This window comes from Zeugodacus cucurbitae, chromosome 6 (assembly GCF_028554725.1).
Source record: "Zeugodacus cucurbitae isolate PBARC_wt_2022May chromosome 6, idZeuCucr1.2, whole genome shotgun sequence".
NCBI classification, from domain to species: domain Eukaryota; kingdom Metazoa; phylum Arthropoda; class Insecta; order Diptera; family Tephritidae; genus Zeugodacus; species Zeugodacus cucurbitae.
The window spans coordinates 54,497,950-54,515,471 of NC_071671.1; the positions used below are offsets into that span (position 1 = coordinate 54,497,950).

Below are 17,522 nucleotides of genomic sequence, written 5' to 3' on the forward strand. Positions count from 1 at the left end.
ACTTTCGTATGTCCATCAAGTTATTGTGATAACTTTCTGCTTAGCTGGCATTCGGACAAGTATGAAATAAGTATACAGTGGAACTTCTCTAACTCGAATCACAATAATTCAGAAAAAAACTTCGAGTTATAGAATTTTCATTAAAACGTACAATTTTTCCAAAAATGTATCCAATCCATAAGTGTAATATGATATTTTTTGTTCGCCTCCTTACGATATAGGGAGGCTCCTTAAAAATTATGCCTCGATAGTACAATGTTAAGTTTTGTATTATGCCCTGGTCGAAAAGTTCGATTTCTAGAAGGACCCATTCAAAAGTTCGAGTTATGGAGAACTTCGAGTTAAGGAAGTTTGAGTTATGGAAGGAAATTTGTATGAAATTTGATTTCTAAACGTTATTGCCAATGCAAAAGTTCGAGTTATGGAGATCTTCGAGTTTTGAAAGTTCCACTGTATATGAGAGGGGACTCATAGAAATTTGAAGTAAGCTCAGTGGCTGTGAAGCTCGTTTGATAGTTTGGTGTTCTTGATAAAAGTTGGTCACAACAAAGTATAAATTAAATATGTACTAAGATTTTTGATTAATATTGAAGGAATAGTAGTGGTCGAGAAAGTATACACGACAAGAGAGAGCTTCCGAAATCCGTTTAATTAAACAACTGAACGCTCAGGACCATAAGTTTCACTTTCGATTTTCTGTTTTGACCTGATTTTTTCCGAAAACTTGTATTTTATCAAGAAGAATTCTAGGTTGAAAACCCAAAAAGCTTTATAGCTTGACCAGGATGTATACAGAGGCATGACAAACTCTTTTTGTGGGTAGAAAAGGAACTCATGAGCTTGCACTACCTTTGGTTTCGGAAAAAAGCCACTAAAAGTGTGTCCTTAATTTTTTCAGAATTAATAAGAACTCTTACTTTTTTAATAAAAAATATACTGGAATGGCTTTAACCCTTAGAAAGGTGTTTTATGTTCTAAGCCAATGCCAAAATTAAAAACTAAATAAATTCCAAATAGTTACACATTTAATGCTGCCAAATTCATTTAAAATTAATTACACAGTTTTTTATTCCGCTACATTTCCTCTATGCAGTACTAATTAACTCAAGCGCGACTTGAACGCTCATTTAGTAGTTAAGTGCCTTTCACCAGCAGAAACAAAAATGTAATGGAATAGTTTTCAAAAATATACTCGTACATATAGTGATATTTATATGTTTGTATATTTTCATTTTAAAAGCAACATTTCGAAACACCACAGCGACCACATAAAGCTTTTAACCCGCCATCAAGTGAAAAGCTATTTTCACAGTTTCGTAAATGCGAGAGCACAAACACACACCGACTTTTGCCCTTTAAAGCACTACAACAAAGCACATACATATGTATGCTTTCATTAAGTATGCACTGTGTAGAAGTATAAATCTGCTCGCTTGCACCTTTGATTGCCGTCAGTCAATTACAGCCGCGAATTACCGCTAATTGAGTACATATGTAAAAAAAATTTAACCAATTTAAGTGCAACTGCCATTAACGGTACAAGTGCATTTTGGATAAGTGGATAGTGGTAAGTCAAGGTAACTGTTACCTTTTCACGAATTCAAAGGTAAAAAGCATTGTAATGAATTGCTAGAAATGCATTAAATGAAGTACTAATTGAATTTTCATTCTAAGTTTGTTGTAAATAATGAGTGAGAGAGAGAAATAAAAAATTTGGTTGGACGTAATAACCGCTACCGCTATATGAGAGATTTCATTATTTCAGATCATTGTTGAAATAAGAATCTCAATAAGATTCTTGCGAGGCTGCCCCTAACTGCGGGTGATCAATTTGTTTCGTGTATGGTCAACAAAGGAAGCCCATTTATGACTGAAAAGGTATCTAAAAAAGGAAATTTCCGCATTTGTAACAAAGAGTAACCTGAAGAGATTCAAGAGCTGACATTTCATCCCGAAAAAACAATGGATGGAATCATCGGTCCATATTTCTTCAAAACTTATGCCGTCGAGAACGTAACCACACATGGAGACCGTTATCGTGCCACGACAAACGACTATTTGATGATTGAAATTGAAGCTTGTGATTTCGGAATTATTTAGTTTCAACTAGACGGCGTTACTTCATACACAACGCATCAATCAATAAATTTATTAAGAGAACACTTCGGTGAGCAAATAATTTCACGTTTTGGGCCGATCGGCCTCCCCTTCCTCCGGCGGGTACTGCATCGAACACTTTCAGGGCTGGAGAGTTTTCGTCCATTCGGACAACATGACCTAGCCAGCGTAGCGTATTGCTGGCGAGAGAGGACTTTACTTTTCAATTGCCTACTCAGTCCGAAGTAGCACCTGTTGGTAAGAGTGATTATGCGTTGGATTTCGAGGCTGACATTGTTCGTGTTGTTGATGCTGGTTCCCAGGTATACGAAACTATCTACTACTTCAAAGTTATGACTGTCAACAGTGACGTATGAGCCAAGACGCGAGTGCGCCGACTGTTTGCTTGATGACAGGAGATATTTCGTCTTGTCCTCATTCACCACCAGACCCATTCGCTTCGCTGCCTTATCCAGGCGGGGAAAAGCAGAACTCTGCAGCTAGTCTATAGACCACAAAAAAGGAATATCCTCTTTGAGGAATTATTGCCCATGTATTTGAAGGTCAAGATTCGCCTAAAATTTCCATTGACTTTGCAAAATACAACAGATTAGACAGAATAAAATATTTTTATTACCCTAAAGTACTCAATTAAGTATAATCTCTTAATGGTTATGGAATCTTAATTATAATTACGTAGACAATCTAACTTCTGTTTAATTTTGAAATACTCCCTCCACGAACGAAAGTGTGTTAATAAAATAGGTAACATATAGGGCTAAATTGTTTGATTGTCACATAATATAATTATAATAATGAATTTCCTTATATTCCGTTCTATATATGTAAGTATACATGTGTATGTGCAGTTTGAATAAAAATAAAAATTGTGTTAATTTCGACTTTTGTTTTAAAATATTTTGCTTTTTTTTTCATTTCAACACCATTAATTGAGAAATCTCTGGAGTCATTAGTGAACTAAAATGCGCAAAGTCAATTAAGTTTATGAAATAATCGAATAATGACAAGGCACACTCATAAAAACAAATAAGAATTAAATATATGCAAATAAGTGTAAGCATATAAAAATACAGTAATTTGGAGACATACATACATATATGCATTTTACAAATTTTCTAAATCATAAGTGAATAATTATGTAAGCGTTGTGGAGAGTTTTACTAGCAAACTTAATGAAGTTAACGGAAAACGCAGAGCGAAAACTAGCAACCAATACAAGCGTAAATAATAACAGAAGCACAGTTTAAGCGCTTAAAAGCAACGGCCACCATCAGTATACGCAAGCTTTGAGCCACATTTGGTTGTTGATAACTGCCAGCTGCTTGGCTCTTGCTTGTAACTATATGTCTGTATGTGTAAGTGTGTGGCATTGAGATACACGAAATGTTAGTTAATTGTGGTAACATTGGTTTCATTGTTGTTGTTGTTGTTAGTCCCATTGTAAGTTATGTATTTAGTTGCCAATAGTTGGCAGTTAGTTACTGCATTCCGCACTGAAGACGAGCACTTAGTACATGCGAGTACTCAAATGTTGTATGTGTGTATGCGAAGTCATGCGGCTGTGGCATGAACTTGCATTTGAAGTGTGCTACACAAAAATTTAATTACGTTTGACTGCGATGCGGCTTTAGTGTCAGGATAAACTACGCTTCGATAAATTACAGAATCAATTGAATTAGCATTGCTTTGGAAGCTTGTGGTTGTATATAGTGGAGATGGCGGAGCGAAGGTTTATAAGTAGTTTAATGCAATTGCTTTGTAAATGGTGGATTATGGAGTGTATGAGTGATATTTTTAGATACTCGAACTACAAGGATACATTTAGCGGAAATTGTTGTGAGTTTGCTATTTGGCAAATATACGAGTAATGTAAAGAATTAGTAGTAACTAAACAAGGATTAGTGGTGAGATTCAGTGCATTTCTAAGCTAAAACTTAAGGTTTAAGTATAAAATATAGAAATTGAAAATGCAAATGATGATAAGCCAGCTTAAGGTATATATATATCTTGGAATAAAATATAATTTAATTAACTAAATATGTTTATTTTGAAATTATAAAATTAATAATAATGAAAAGTTGATCATTAACATTTGAACTTTACAAAAGCTATTTTAAGCTGATAGCTGCCGTTGTTTGAAACTTTTGAAAATATGATAACATATAATATTTCATAGTTTAAAATAAATTAATCAAATAATCATTGATATGTTGATGGTGAATCGGAGACTATCGCTACTATAATGGAAATGGTTCAACAATCGCTTGACCTAACTTAAGCTAGATATAGTTGTCGCCTATCGGGTTTTCGAACGTATGTATTTAATAATCGAAGTGAACAAAAGAGGGGTTTCCTTGAAACATTGCTACCATTGCTCTTGAGGATTAAAAATTAGGACATTTGGAATGATATACAAAATTTTAGCTAAAAAAATGGTTCATGAGTAAGTCGGCTCTTGCACTTCGCCCATGATTTGGATGAGAAAAAGTTGTCTAATCTTCTCATTTCTATTAAAGGTGTATATTAGGTCCGCCTTTTAGCCTTTTGAACTTCGTGGCTATGTATAAAGCGCTACAGAGCTCGTATCTGGTAATACTACACATCTTCGAAAGGTCTTGACACAACCTACAAAACGACGCTATGCATGATTAGTATGGACATTGCGTTCAACAGTTATAGACGTGTAAACATGGAGTTCACTAACGCCGAAATTCGCGCTATTTTAAAGTTTTCCTTCGTTAAAGGCAAATCCGCTATAGAAACGTTCCGCGAGTTTAATGATGTTTTGGTTATTATGAAGTTGGTACTCTATCACTTCGAACTGCGAAGGAATGGCTTCGACGATTCAGAGCGGGTGAAAACGACACCATGAATAAGAAGCAAGCTGGCGGAAGATCTGAGACTACGAATACCGATGAAAACATGGAAAACATCGAGTTAGACCGGCATGTGGCATCTCGTGACATCGTCCAGGAAATGGGAGTTAATCACCAAACCATTTTAAACTATCTGCAGAAGGCTGGATACAGCACAAAGCTTGATGTTTGGATGCCTCAATATTTGGCGCAAAAAAACCTTCTGGACCGAATCAACGCCTGTGATATGCTGCTGAAATGGAACGAACTCGACTGGCGACGAAAAATGGATCACATACGAGAATATCAAGCGAAAATGGTCGTATTCGAAGGCCGGTGAATCGTCCCAAACAGTGGTCAAGCCGGGATTGACGGCCAGGAAGGTTTTGCAGTGAGTTTGGTGGGATTAGAAGGGAATCATCCACTATGAGCTGCTCCCATATGGTCTGACGCTTAATATGCTCGCAGTACATACAACTAGACCGCTTGAAGTAAGCGATCGACCAGAAGCGTCCAGAATTGGCCAACAGGAAGGGTGTAGTGTTCCACCAGGACAACGTCAGACCACACACCTCGTTAATGACTTGTCAGAAGCTGCGGGTGCTCGGATGGGAGGTTTCATTGCATCCACCATATAGCCCGGACATAGCGCCAAGTGATTACCACCTGTTCTTGTCCATGGCGAACGCCCTTAGTGGTGTAAAGTAGAACACAAAAGAGGCTTGTGAAAAGTGGCTGTCCGAGTTCTTCGCAAATAAGGAGGTGGGCTTCTACGAGGGGAGTATTATGAAGTTGCCGTCTAGATGGAAAGAGATTATCAAACGAAATGGTGCATATTTCAACTAAATCCTAATATAAAGCATTGAATAAAGAGCATAAAAGCGGAATGGAGATATTTGCCAACCTAATATTTTGAGAATCCTCGCATAATTTTGCTAATGTAATCATCTCAATGCTACTGCCAAGAAATAATCTATTAAACATGCTTTTAATTTTCTACAGCCATGAACATTTTTTTCTAAGAGTGAAGAGTCTTTTAAGACTTTGTATGCTTCGTTGAGACGGCTAGCACCTCGATTTAAGATATCCCTTTGAAATTTTTGTTGAGGTCCATTCAATATTTCAGTAAACGAAGTTTTAATTATCATGTTTCAAATTATTTAAGGAAGTTATGGAAATATATATTGTTTATATAAATACTCTGTTCGAATATGAAATCTGTCATATTTTTTGATTACTGATAAAAAAGAATACAACCATATACTAGTACAATAATAATCTTTATAAAAAATTTATAATTTTAAATTCAATAATTTCACATCAAGTTGCTAATTAACACGATAACTATTAGCTAATTACTTATTTATAAATACATATACCCATTAACCCGTAAATTCAAATCTTCCTTTTGAAAACACCACTCACTACAAACAATTTCCATGCTCTGCTACATAATCGTTTTGCTTTCGTTGCATATTTATAGGCGCTTTTGCGCTGACAATTGCCGAATTTCCATTTAAAACCGAAAATAAATATGTACCTATATGTATACATACATGTGTATGAGAAAATCTCTAACATTTCATATTCATAAGCCCATTAAATGGCATAGAAATGTAAATAAACTAATTAAATGTGGACTTTCCGGCCGATGCGAGTAACTGTGAGCTCTAAACCAAATATAGGCGCGCTTATATTTGCCTGCGTTAGACAATGTATTATTACTGCGACTAAAATCATATGACTATTGATAGCAAAATAAAGCTTTGCATAGACTAAATTTTCAACGACCTAGCAGAGTTTACGCAAATATATACCGAGTTGAATTCGATACCAGCCATTTATCTATTTTATTGAAATACCAGCAATATTAAATCAAATATTCGCAGCAATTGAATAGTATAAATGCACAGTTTTACATATATTTACATACATAAGTACATATCTAGGAATTGTGCGATTTTATTAGCTATTTATATATATATATATATATATATATATATATCATACTTGTAGTTCCATGCCACGTTTTATTGGCATAAATCAAAATATTTACATTTATTTAGATTGCCTGGCATTTTTGCATAGTTTGCACTGTCACACATAGAATCGCGCAAATTCCGAGCTTTTCGAGTATTTTATAAAAATATTATTTTCACGTACATATACATTTGTCGTGACATGCATTTTCAAAACATTCAGTATATGCTTTAGAAAGGTTTTTATAATGCTAGAAATTCAACAAAAGCGTATTTAATATTTTTGAGTTAAGCATTTTTGAAAAGAACGCTTAATGAACAGTTGAATAAACAAGAAATGTCATGAAAGAAATGTCAATGATAGAATTATCAGTCATAAATTAATATAACCTATTCCGGTGGGATGTTCTTTAGAATGTTATAGTTCAATCAAATTATAATTTCAAACTGATACTGATAGATAGGCCCCAATCGTATTATAGATTTTGGATTTCCTGATTCCTTCATCTTACAATAGTATATAAATCATGAACCAATGATGATATTAGAAACAACAAGTAAGGAAAGGCTAAGTTCGGGTGCAACCGAACACTTTATACTCTCAAAATTTATTGATATAGTTTTATTAAGATAACACACAATTTGAACCATATATTCGGCATAAAGTAAAATAGAGTAACGAAAAACATTATATATAGTATATGAGAGCTGAGTTAATTCCTGAACCGATTTCACTCATTTTCACCACCAAAATACATTATATCCAAGATTATATGCTCACTTAATTTAGCAAGTTTGGTATTTTTGAAAAACCTTTAATTAGGTATATGGGAGCTAGGGGTAGTTATGACCCGATTTTAACAATTTTTGGTAGAAGAAAAAGATTACCCCTGACTTACATTGAAATATCTGGAGATTTACCGATCTTGAAAAGTATTTGTGTAAAGTTTCATTCCGCTATTTTCATTGGTTCCTTGTTTTTATATTATAAAGTGAACGAATCAGATGGAATTCAAAAATGAGTTATATGAGAAGTAGGCGTGGTTGTGAACCGATTTCGCCCCACGTGTTATCAGGGTGTCAATATAATATTATATACCGAATTTCATTGAAATCGGACGAGTAGTTGCTGAGATATGGTTTTAGACGCATAGGTGGGCAATGCCACTCCCATTTTCTATTTTGTAAAAAAATCGGAGTGCAGCTTCCTTCTGTCTTCCTTCTGGTGGGGTATATAAGGGAACCGACTGCAGAAAGTTTAGTTGATATAGCTTTATTGGTTTGCGAGATATATACAAAAAAAAAACCTATTTGGGGGCGGGGCCACGCCCACTTCCCCAAAAAATTACATCAAAATATGTCCCTTCCTAGTTCAATCCATTGTACTAAATTCGATTTCGCCATTTTGTGGGCGTGGCAGTGAACCGTTTTGCCATTTTTAATAGCAACACTCTCACGGTCCCAAGGGACATACTATATGTATCAAGTTTCGTCAAGATATCTTAATTTTTATTATTTTTCTAAGATGCACGGACGGACAGGCAGACATCCGGATTTCGAAAAAAATATAAAAATTATAAACATTTAAAAATTGGACTATAACTTTTCAAGGCCCCAGATACCGAACATGAGGGTCTTAGTACCTGTGTCTAATTTTTAACGAAAATATAGGTCAATCTTGTATAATTTTTTAGAAATTTTGAGGGAACCTTTTTCTTTTAATAGTGTGGTTCTGTGCCTAGTGGACTTTGGGCCAAATACGTGGATCAAATTGTGTTTTAACTTAGTAAACTTAAATAAATTAATTTTGAGAGTACAAAATTAGACCCGGACTGAGCTTAGAGTTATAAAGTTGACTATTATCCATATTTGATACTTCGAGATATTATATTTTCCTCTAGATCAATTTGCTTTAGTTCTATATTGATTTTGGAAATTTATTGACAAAAAGTGGACCTATTTTAATTCGCAAGAAGCAATACGCTAACTTCCTTGTGTTAGATATTCTGTGTTTTTTTTACTGTGCATAAGGCGGCCTACAACAAAAACACTAGATATCTAACACAAGGAAACTACGGTAAGAAAAACGTAATAAAATCAGCAGATGATGGTCATTAGACCGAAAAGTAATTTCATTTATTTGCAAACTCGATTTGCTGCTTTGTGATGTCGAGTCTCAACTTACAAATGTATGTATTTGTATGTATGTAGGTACATGAGTACATCCACCAGCGAATATCGAACGTTACAACCCTCGTAGTTAACTGACGAATGAGAATGGCATCGTTAATGCCGAGGAATGTTAAAACGCAGCGAAAGGATAAGGGAATATCAGGACATAGACAAGGAAATCCAGCGAAGAATTCAAGCATTTTACAGCTGAAGAGTATGAGTGGCCACTTTAGAAGATGCGAAAAATCGAAAGTGAAAGAAAAATTAATGATTTTTATAGCTTTTCTCAAACAAACAAATTTTACAGCTGAGACACAGCCAATAGGCATAAAAATACCTAAGCATCGGGCAAATGAAATGCCTAAAGCACCAAATGGACATTTTAGTAGGCGCAAAAGCACTTGCGCAGCTAAACTATAACATGCTTTGAAGCATGAAAACCTTGCGGAAATTTTTAAAACAAAAAATTTCAAGAAAATTTCACAAAATGCCAATAAAAGCGTTGAGACAATGTTACCTTAAGCGATTTCTTCGCAGATTTAGCAAAAGAGTGAGTGCGGCCGATGGAACACGTGCAATGTCAGATCGAATGAAGTCCATTCCGAATGTTTGTCCATTTTGGGTACCACACAGCTGCTGCTTGCTGGACGCCAGCGATTACGCCACGCTTGAGCCATAAAAGACGGACGAAAAGCGCAGCAAGTCAACAAACACACCTGTAATAATGCGAAAATACAATAAAATGTATTTTTGGCAAACGCGCAGCTACAAAATCAGCAGCTGTTGAGGCGATGAGGGGCTAAAGAGACGAATCCGAATGGGGGCTTTCACCGCTAGAATGGCTGAGAAAAGTTTTTGATGGGAATTTTCATGCACATTAACAAAGGGAAAGTTTGTCCGAACGCCAACACTCAACCGCACACAATGTTGTTCATCGTGCGACGGTTCGTGTTTGCCTCTGCTGCTCTGCTTCTTGTTGGTCTTTTATTCGTTACATTTCAAAAATTTAAATGGCAATACAAAATGTACAAAATGTAAATGCGAAATGCGACTTTTATGCAACACTGAGTGAAATTTATGGCATTTTAAGAAGTGAAAGCAGTCGTGGTGGCGCTGTTGGGCGCTTAGGTGGCATGAAGTACATGGAGAAAAAAATTTTAGGTTTTATGTTTTTGGTGGTTTTTAATATTTTCTAGATGAAGTAAGACGTTTTTTTGTATAATCGACGTAACTACTTCGTCCCTTTGCCGTTTAATAAATTCTTGATTTATATTATTAACTTCTTGTGAAAATCGATATTTGTTTTTGGGAACTAAATACTTTAGTGATACTTTGGTCTATATATGAAGAAGTAGTACTTAAACTGAAGTTGGATAAGATTTTCAATTCTCTTAAGATATCAAAGCGTCGTTTTGAACATTTTGGACCGAATAATGGAACAAACAGGGCTCCAATATTTCACTCCAGAGACCAATCGCAAATCCAGAGATCTAATCGGAATTAGGCTGCACAATAAAATCGAATCCGAAGTGTGAAAGTTGGCATAGTTTTAACGTCTATACTTTTGGATATGAGTAGAATAATATCATTGACATAATGGATTTCTAAATCCGACTCCATTTGAAGTGGAGGAAAGGACGGTTTTTTAAAGACAATGTACTATGTAATAAATCTGATCTTTTCTACGGATATAGTCCTCAGAGATCTGCAGAATACTTTAAAGCAAAAATGTAGTGAAGACGAAGAGATCATGGTTCAACTCCCAACGCTACCGGTTCTACGTCACCGGAGTTGACCCGGATTTTATCCGATCAAGGGCTGCCTTTTCGGAGATCTAACCCTGTTTGGATCGATTAGTTTTAAGTCTAGTTGTACGTCATTGGAGCAACGCCTTGCAGCAGGGTTGCTCCATATCCTCTTATCGAGTCCAACCCGGGGCCGAGGTTTCTACTGCGTATGCGCTAAAAGGCTCCATTCAAATTCCACCTCGGTTAGGTGTAACTCATGCAATCGATGGAGCCATCTTAAGACTTGTTCAGGCCTTAAGACCCATAGGGAGTGGCAGTGCAACTTACATCTAGTTCGCGCAAAGCACCGCCACCCTGAGGGAGTGGCCAACTTTGGGCCCCACAGGAGCTCAACTAGACAGTCTTACCAATACAATACTAATATTGAAGTTAAAGACAAATATTATGATATGATATCGAAAATATGGAAGATTGCTATAATCGGAGATATTCCATTGCTTTTCAAAAAATCTACATGGCCTTTGGGACTTAATTTCTGTCCAAAATATTATTATTCAATAAACGAGATGTGTTAAAAAAATAACGGGAATTATCTTTTTTTTGGAATTTATTTTTTTTTAATATTATATCGATTTTTCATATAGCCATTAGCTATTTCAAACGACGACCCTGTAGAGCCTTCTTTATTTTTGGAAGGATAGGAAAAAGTGGAAAATAGGAAAAAGTCAAATGGCGATATGAAATAATTTTTAAATTTTTAAATTTTTTGAACACTTCTTGTACAACTGAAATAACAAATTTTTTCTCTCACTGTTCGGCACAGCTGTGCTGCCTCACCGCTGAAACTAAACTAAGTTGACGCTGGTGGGGGATATACGCGCAAAATTAAGTACAAAATGTTGTTTTTGTTGCCATTTGCTAAAAGGCTATTAAATGATTTTCGTTTATATTGTTTTTAGTTCATTGCTTTTGCTTTTGTTGTTTATTTTATTTCTTTGTTTGAGCGCTGAGGAGTAATGGAAATTTGCATGCACCAGCGCGACTTTTTAATGCCGCCAAATGGTCGCATTGTAGCGTTTTAGTGACAGAGTTTTTTTGTTTTTGTTGTATGAGTTTTCTATAAAAGATACAAGCTTAATATGATAGCGTGATTATTTTTGATATTATTTGGCTTAAGAAGTGATAAAAAGTATGCTTTATGAAGCTGGAAATATAACAGTACTTACGAAGTTGTTGAAAATTGTAGCAAAAAGTTGAGGTTAAAAGGCGATTCAAGAAGTTTTAAGCTACTAATGGTGTAATCAAAGGAAATTTGCATTAAAATAATGGTTCGCATTTAGATTTTTAATACAGTTTTGAAATTTACTTATTAATATAAGTAAATTTTTTATAATAAGTTATTGAAATTGAAGATTTTTCTTACGTAAATTAGGTCCAGAATAGAGTGAAGGTGACAGTTGGAAGGATAAAAGTGATACATTTAAAACATATGATGACATAAGTGGAGTGTATTTTGACATCATCGAGAGATTTTAACAACATTTTATTCTGAACTATCATTAATTTGTTTCTCCTCAATCCACTATGTACCTAGACTAAGTCATTAGTTATCCTTGATATATGGCCAATACATACGCGGTATTTCAAGCTGAGATTGTCGGACTAAAAGAAGGCGCTAGGTGGGACTGCGTCCAAACAAACAGGTCCATCAGGATATCCGCTGATCCCTTAAACGCAGTTCCCTTAAACTGCCCCAGATCTTTCAGTTCTCTCAAGCGCTGCCTAAAGCAATGGATGCTAGGGGAACATCTCAGGTCCTGGAACATGTGCAACACGGGTCGTACCACAAAACTACTATGGGGTGGTGTCAACCAGACCAAAAAACTTCTTACTTTAAGCAAAAGAGAACTAAGCTGTATCACAGGGGTCATCACGGGGCACCTACCTCTAAGAAGCCACCTGCAGAGACTTGGCATAGAAGAATCGACAGAATTCGGGGCGTGCGCTGAAGATGACGAAACACTAGAGCATTATTTCTGCGAATGCCCGGCTTTCTGTCGGTTAAGAAGAGATTCCTTCCATGGCTCCGAATACTCTAATCTGAGAAAGAGAAGCTTCGTCAAATCGACCTAGTTGTTCAGGTGATGCTTATCAGGGTACCTTCGGAGAGCCCTTTTCAACCAACCAACAAACCAAGTCATAAGTTAAGTATTTAATTTGGATGACTGATTCTGAATGAGATGAGTAGACAGCTCAAAATTCTTGGAAAATGAGAAATTGTACTTTCTGCCTTTGGACTCACTTAGTTCATCGTGTTAACTCAAGTCTAATATTTCTTATTTGTCTAGAAATGCACTTCAAATATAAATTCCATTTCTTAGTCCATAAAATGTCTCTTACTCTTCTTACAATTTAATATGAAAATTTTCAAGTGCGACAAATGTAAATAGTCACCGTGACAACAACACTATTTCTCTCATAATTTTTTTATTTTTTATTTTTCTTATGCGAGACTGGTGGTTTCGTCTTATTTAAGGTTACTGTCCTTACTGTCATGACTTATTCTATCATAGTTAATTTGTACTTCTTACATATTTTTTCAAACATATTCTTCCTTCTGCTATTCTGAGTTCACATTCAATGACATTTCTGTTCGCACAACAAACTAATTTGATTTGCTACTGACCGAGCATTATACTTACACAAAGAGAAGATAAACAGAATGTAAGGGAGTGCTGGATTAGGACTGAGCTCCCAGAATATGATGGAAAAACGTTATCAATAAGACGGCTGTTTTCCAGAACCAAAAGATGGTTTCGAAGATGCTAATGATGTGAAGAACATTCCTTTGGAGACCTTAGAATTTCAACAACTGGTGAAAGAGTTGGAATATGTGAAGCGAATATTAGAGAATCTCCAAATTATTAAATGAAAAAATTCAGCGGAGAAAGAACACAAGGAGAAAATAGTAGTAATTAGTATGTGAAAGCAATATTCGATATTATACACTACGCGAAATCGGTTCGGGGATTTTTGGGATATCACCCGGAGCCATGTCTGGCGAATTTGGAGGCCTCAAGTCTCTCGTTACAGTATTGTTTTTGGCCAAGAATTCACGAACAAATAACGATTTCTGTTCCTATGTTCTAGATAACTAAGTACATTCAACATATACATAGCTCTCACAAAAGAACAGAAGCTGGGTATAAATACAACCTTAACAGCTTAAAGAGGCGGGAGGCTCCTTGAAAAGAAATGCGAGGACCACACTAATAAATTTGCGAAACAAAAGCAGAAATATGATGTGAAAAATGCGAATAAAGAAAGCGGTAATCGAGAAATAATAAATAAAAGTCAACTCAACTGTCAAATTTAATGAAACTCATTCGAAATGCGCGAATATTGCTTTATTAGTTTTTTGGTTTGTGTATTTTTGTGGAGAAACTAGCAAGTAAATGCAAGTTGTCTGCTTAAGGACTCACATTTAATCAACTATGACGGCGTTTTAACGACTAACGCGCATATTCACAAATGGAAATTGATGGTAATAAGGTAAAAAGAAAAATAATAGAGATGAAAAAGGGCAAATAAGAAACCTTGGAGATAGCTGCAAGATTTTAAGGCAATTGAATATAAAGTATATAGAAGAAATTTTTCTTTACTTTTGGTATTAATGTCTAGTCTATGAAGAAGAGTGATCTTTGGCATTGTTTCGAGGAGAAACGCTGATGCAGATTTTGATTTGTCAGTTTGTTCATAACTTCGTAGATAATTAATCTAGTTTTACATAAGATTTTAGTTAATATTAAGTTCAAATATATAATTAACTTATTCATATAGATAGTAGTTGTACGAGGTATGTTCAAAAAATAACGGGAATTTTAGTTTTTTGGAAAACATATTTATTCATATATCTACATTAATGTTGTCTTCTTCAAAATTGTCCCCATTCATGTTACAGCATTGGTTTTGAACAAAAATTCACGAACAATCGACGAAGTGTGAGCTTTTAACAAGTCACAAACTCATAAAAACAAGTCTAACCTTTGAGGGATTTATTGTTAAAATCGTGGTCCAAGTTTCTTGAATACTGCAGTAAGATGAAAGTTGAGATAAACGCAATTAAAGTAGGAATAGATTAACTATTATGTTGAGTTAACTTCGTTAAGATCTACTTTAATAGCGAAACACAAACCTGGGACCTGAAATCCCGTGAAATTTTTTCGAAATTGTTTTGGTCTTTCTCGAAGAAATCCTCCATATTTCAAGTGGTTTCTCAAGCTCAGTAACGACATTTTTCTATACTGATACTTAAAAAATCAGATTAATCGCTAGCTCCGATTAATAACAAAGCCACACAAAAAAAAAATGTTTGTCATGACCTGGGCTCTTACTATGTGCAATGTTTTTGGGGTCGCTGAATCCGTTTCTAAGGTCCATTTAACCCCATCAGATCAGGGTTTTGAGATAACCCCAGAAAATTAATATGGCGAACAGCGATTTTTAAAATTAATAGGATTCGCTTGAAACTCGGAATTCGGGAGTATCCGGGGTCGCTGATTACGAATCTGGTGTCGGTTTTTCAAAAATCAAAATGTCGAAGGCAATACGGGGAGGTTTTAAAATATGTCCGCCATATTGGTTCGCTATTTTGAATTTTTTAAGAGTAACGTCAACGTTCGTAATCAGCGACCCCGAAATCTCCCGAATAACGAGTTTCAATTTGGTTCGTCATTTTGAATTTTTTAAAAGTAACATCAACGTTCGTAATCAGCGACCCCAATAACGAGTTTCAAGCGAATCCGATGAATTTTAAAAATCGAACGAGGGTTCCTTTGTAGTACCAACATGATGAAAAGAGATATTACGGCAGTGTCCCGAGATTACTTTTTCGTAATGCATTTTGACAGAATTATTTGATGACATCAGTAACTCATGGGTAATGCCTTTATTTACAATTTATATAAAAAAACGAAGCCTTCATTGGTCAAATGTTTCTATATTTTGACTCTTCATATTAATTCGCTCTTGACCATTGTCATCTGTGATATCTATCATCCTTAAAATCTTACCTATTTCTATTTTAAACATGATATCACTACATATAAAGTGCTCTTTTTAGAAATCTAATAGTGTCCTTCTTGGAATAACGATAATTAACACAACCTTCGTGTCACGTCTGAACAATCGCCAAATACTTTATATGCCAGTCACATAGCCATATCTATTGGCATAACTTTCAAACATTGCCATGCAAATAAGTCACAGATACTATTATACCTACCTACCTATATATATATGTATATAGTAATTGTATGTCTGCCTGTTCAAAGTCCTCCATAAACGCTTCAACTGTTCGTCGATTGCCTTTTACCTTTGTTGTGTACAACAACTTGACATTCCACACCGACTGTCAACGATGTAAACAAAACTGCAAAATCGTAACGTTTATTGAATTGGCAAATCGTTACCGTTAAAAACGTTAGGTGAATGGGTGCACAACAGTGTTGTTGTCGAGCAAATTAATGAAAGCATTTGCACAAATTAATTTCGTAAAGGATTAGCAATAAACACACACATACATACACATATGAGGTTGAAGGACAAAGAAAGCGTATGTGAGTTGTGCTCATTAGCATAACATGGCTAAGCAACCGCATGTAGACACGGGGCTTCAAAGCAAATTAACACACACACGTATACATCGAAGCAGCAGAGAGCAAATAAACAAATTCCTGAATATGCACAAATACAAGCGAGCAATCAGCTATGAAGCAGCAGCAAGCAGTTTGAGGACAAACAAATGATGAAGGAAGACATAAGGCAGTAAATGGATGTATGTGTATATGTGTGTGTGTGGTTAAATGTATTTATTGATGTTGCTTGTATTTGCGTACAGAATTGAAATTTACGTAAATTAGCATTAATTAATCAAAGCAGCAAATGAATTTGAATTTGAACTGAGAAATTTCAAAATTGCTACTTCGACTCCTGCCAGCGCCTTCAATTTATTTACATTTCCCTGCAAATAAATATATACATACATATGTAGGTATGTTTATTTACCTGCGGTGCACTATTGATGCTCACAAACAAGAAACAACAACAACAATAACAGATTACAGTTACAAACGCGCAAAGCCAAAGCTCGAACTGTAATGGCAGCTGAAAGTCTGGACGGGGTATGTGCTCTCAAGCTTATTGCTTACAAACACATACTCACCGATAGCTTTGGCAGCTCTTCGGGAGGCATGTCAAATGCGATTCGAATGGGTAGAGCAGGCAATAAGCATTTGAAGTAGCATTTGTTAGTGTCCAAGCAGCTTCATTGCTTACCAAATCAACCAAGGAAAGGTGAAATGAGCGCTGCACAGCAATGGGTTCACTGTGACCCTGGTCAAAGGTGTGTTAAGCAGTTAATACAATAGTGAATTGGTTGTACGAAAAAGCACGGAGATTGTTAAGGTGGAGTATGTAAAGTACTAGAATTTAATTTCTTTATACGGATTTACATAGTTTCGTGTTATGTCTACGAAACTAATCTTTTATATTGACGATCTTGTTTATGACAGACTTCTATGTAGCAGAATAACTTAAAAATTACTTTATAGGTTATTACGAGATTTCGAGATAGCACCGAACATATTTAA

General features: G+C 35.4%; 1 protein-coding gene across 1 annotated transcript in view; it reads right to left on the minus strand.

Moving 5' to 3' along the window:
• LOC105219210 (gamma-1-syntrophin) overlaps nucleotides 1-17,522 on the minus strand; it is a 149,409-nt gene that overhangs the window by 123,314 nt on the left and 8,573 nt on the right. The window lies entirely within an intron of this gene.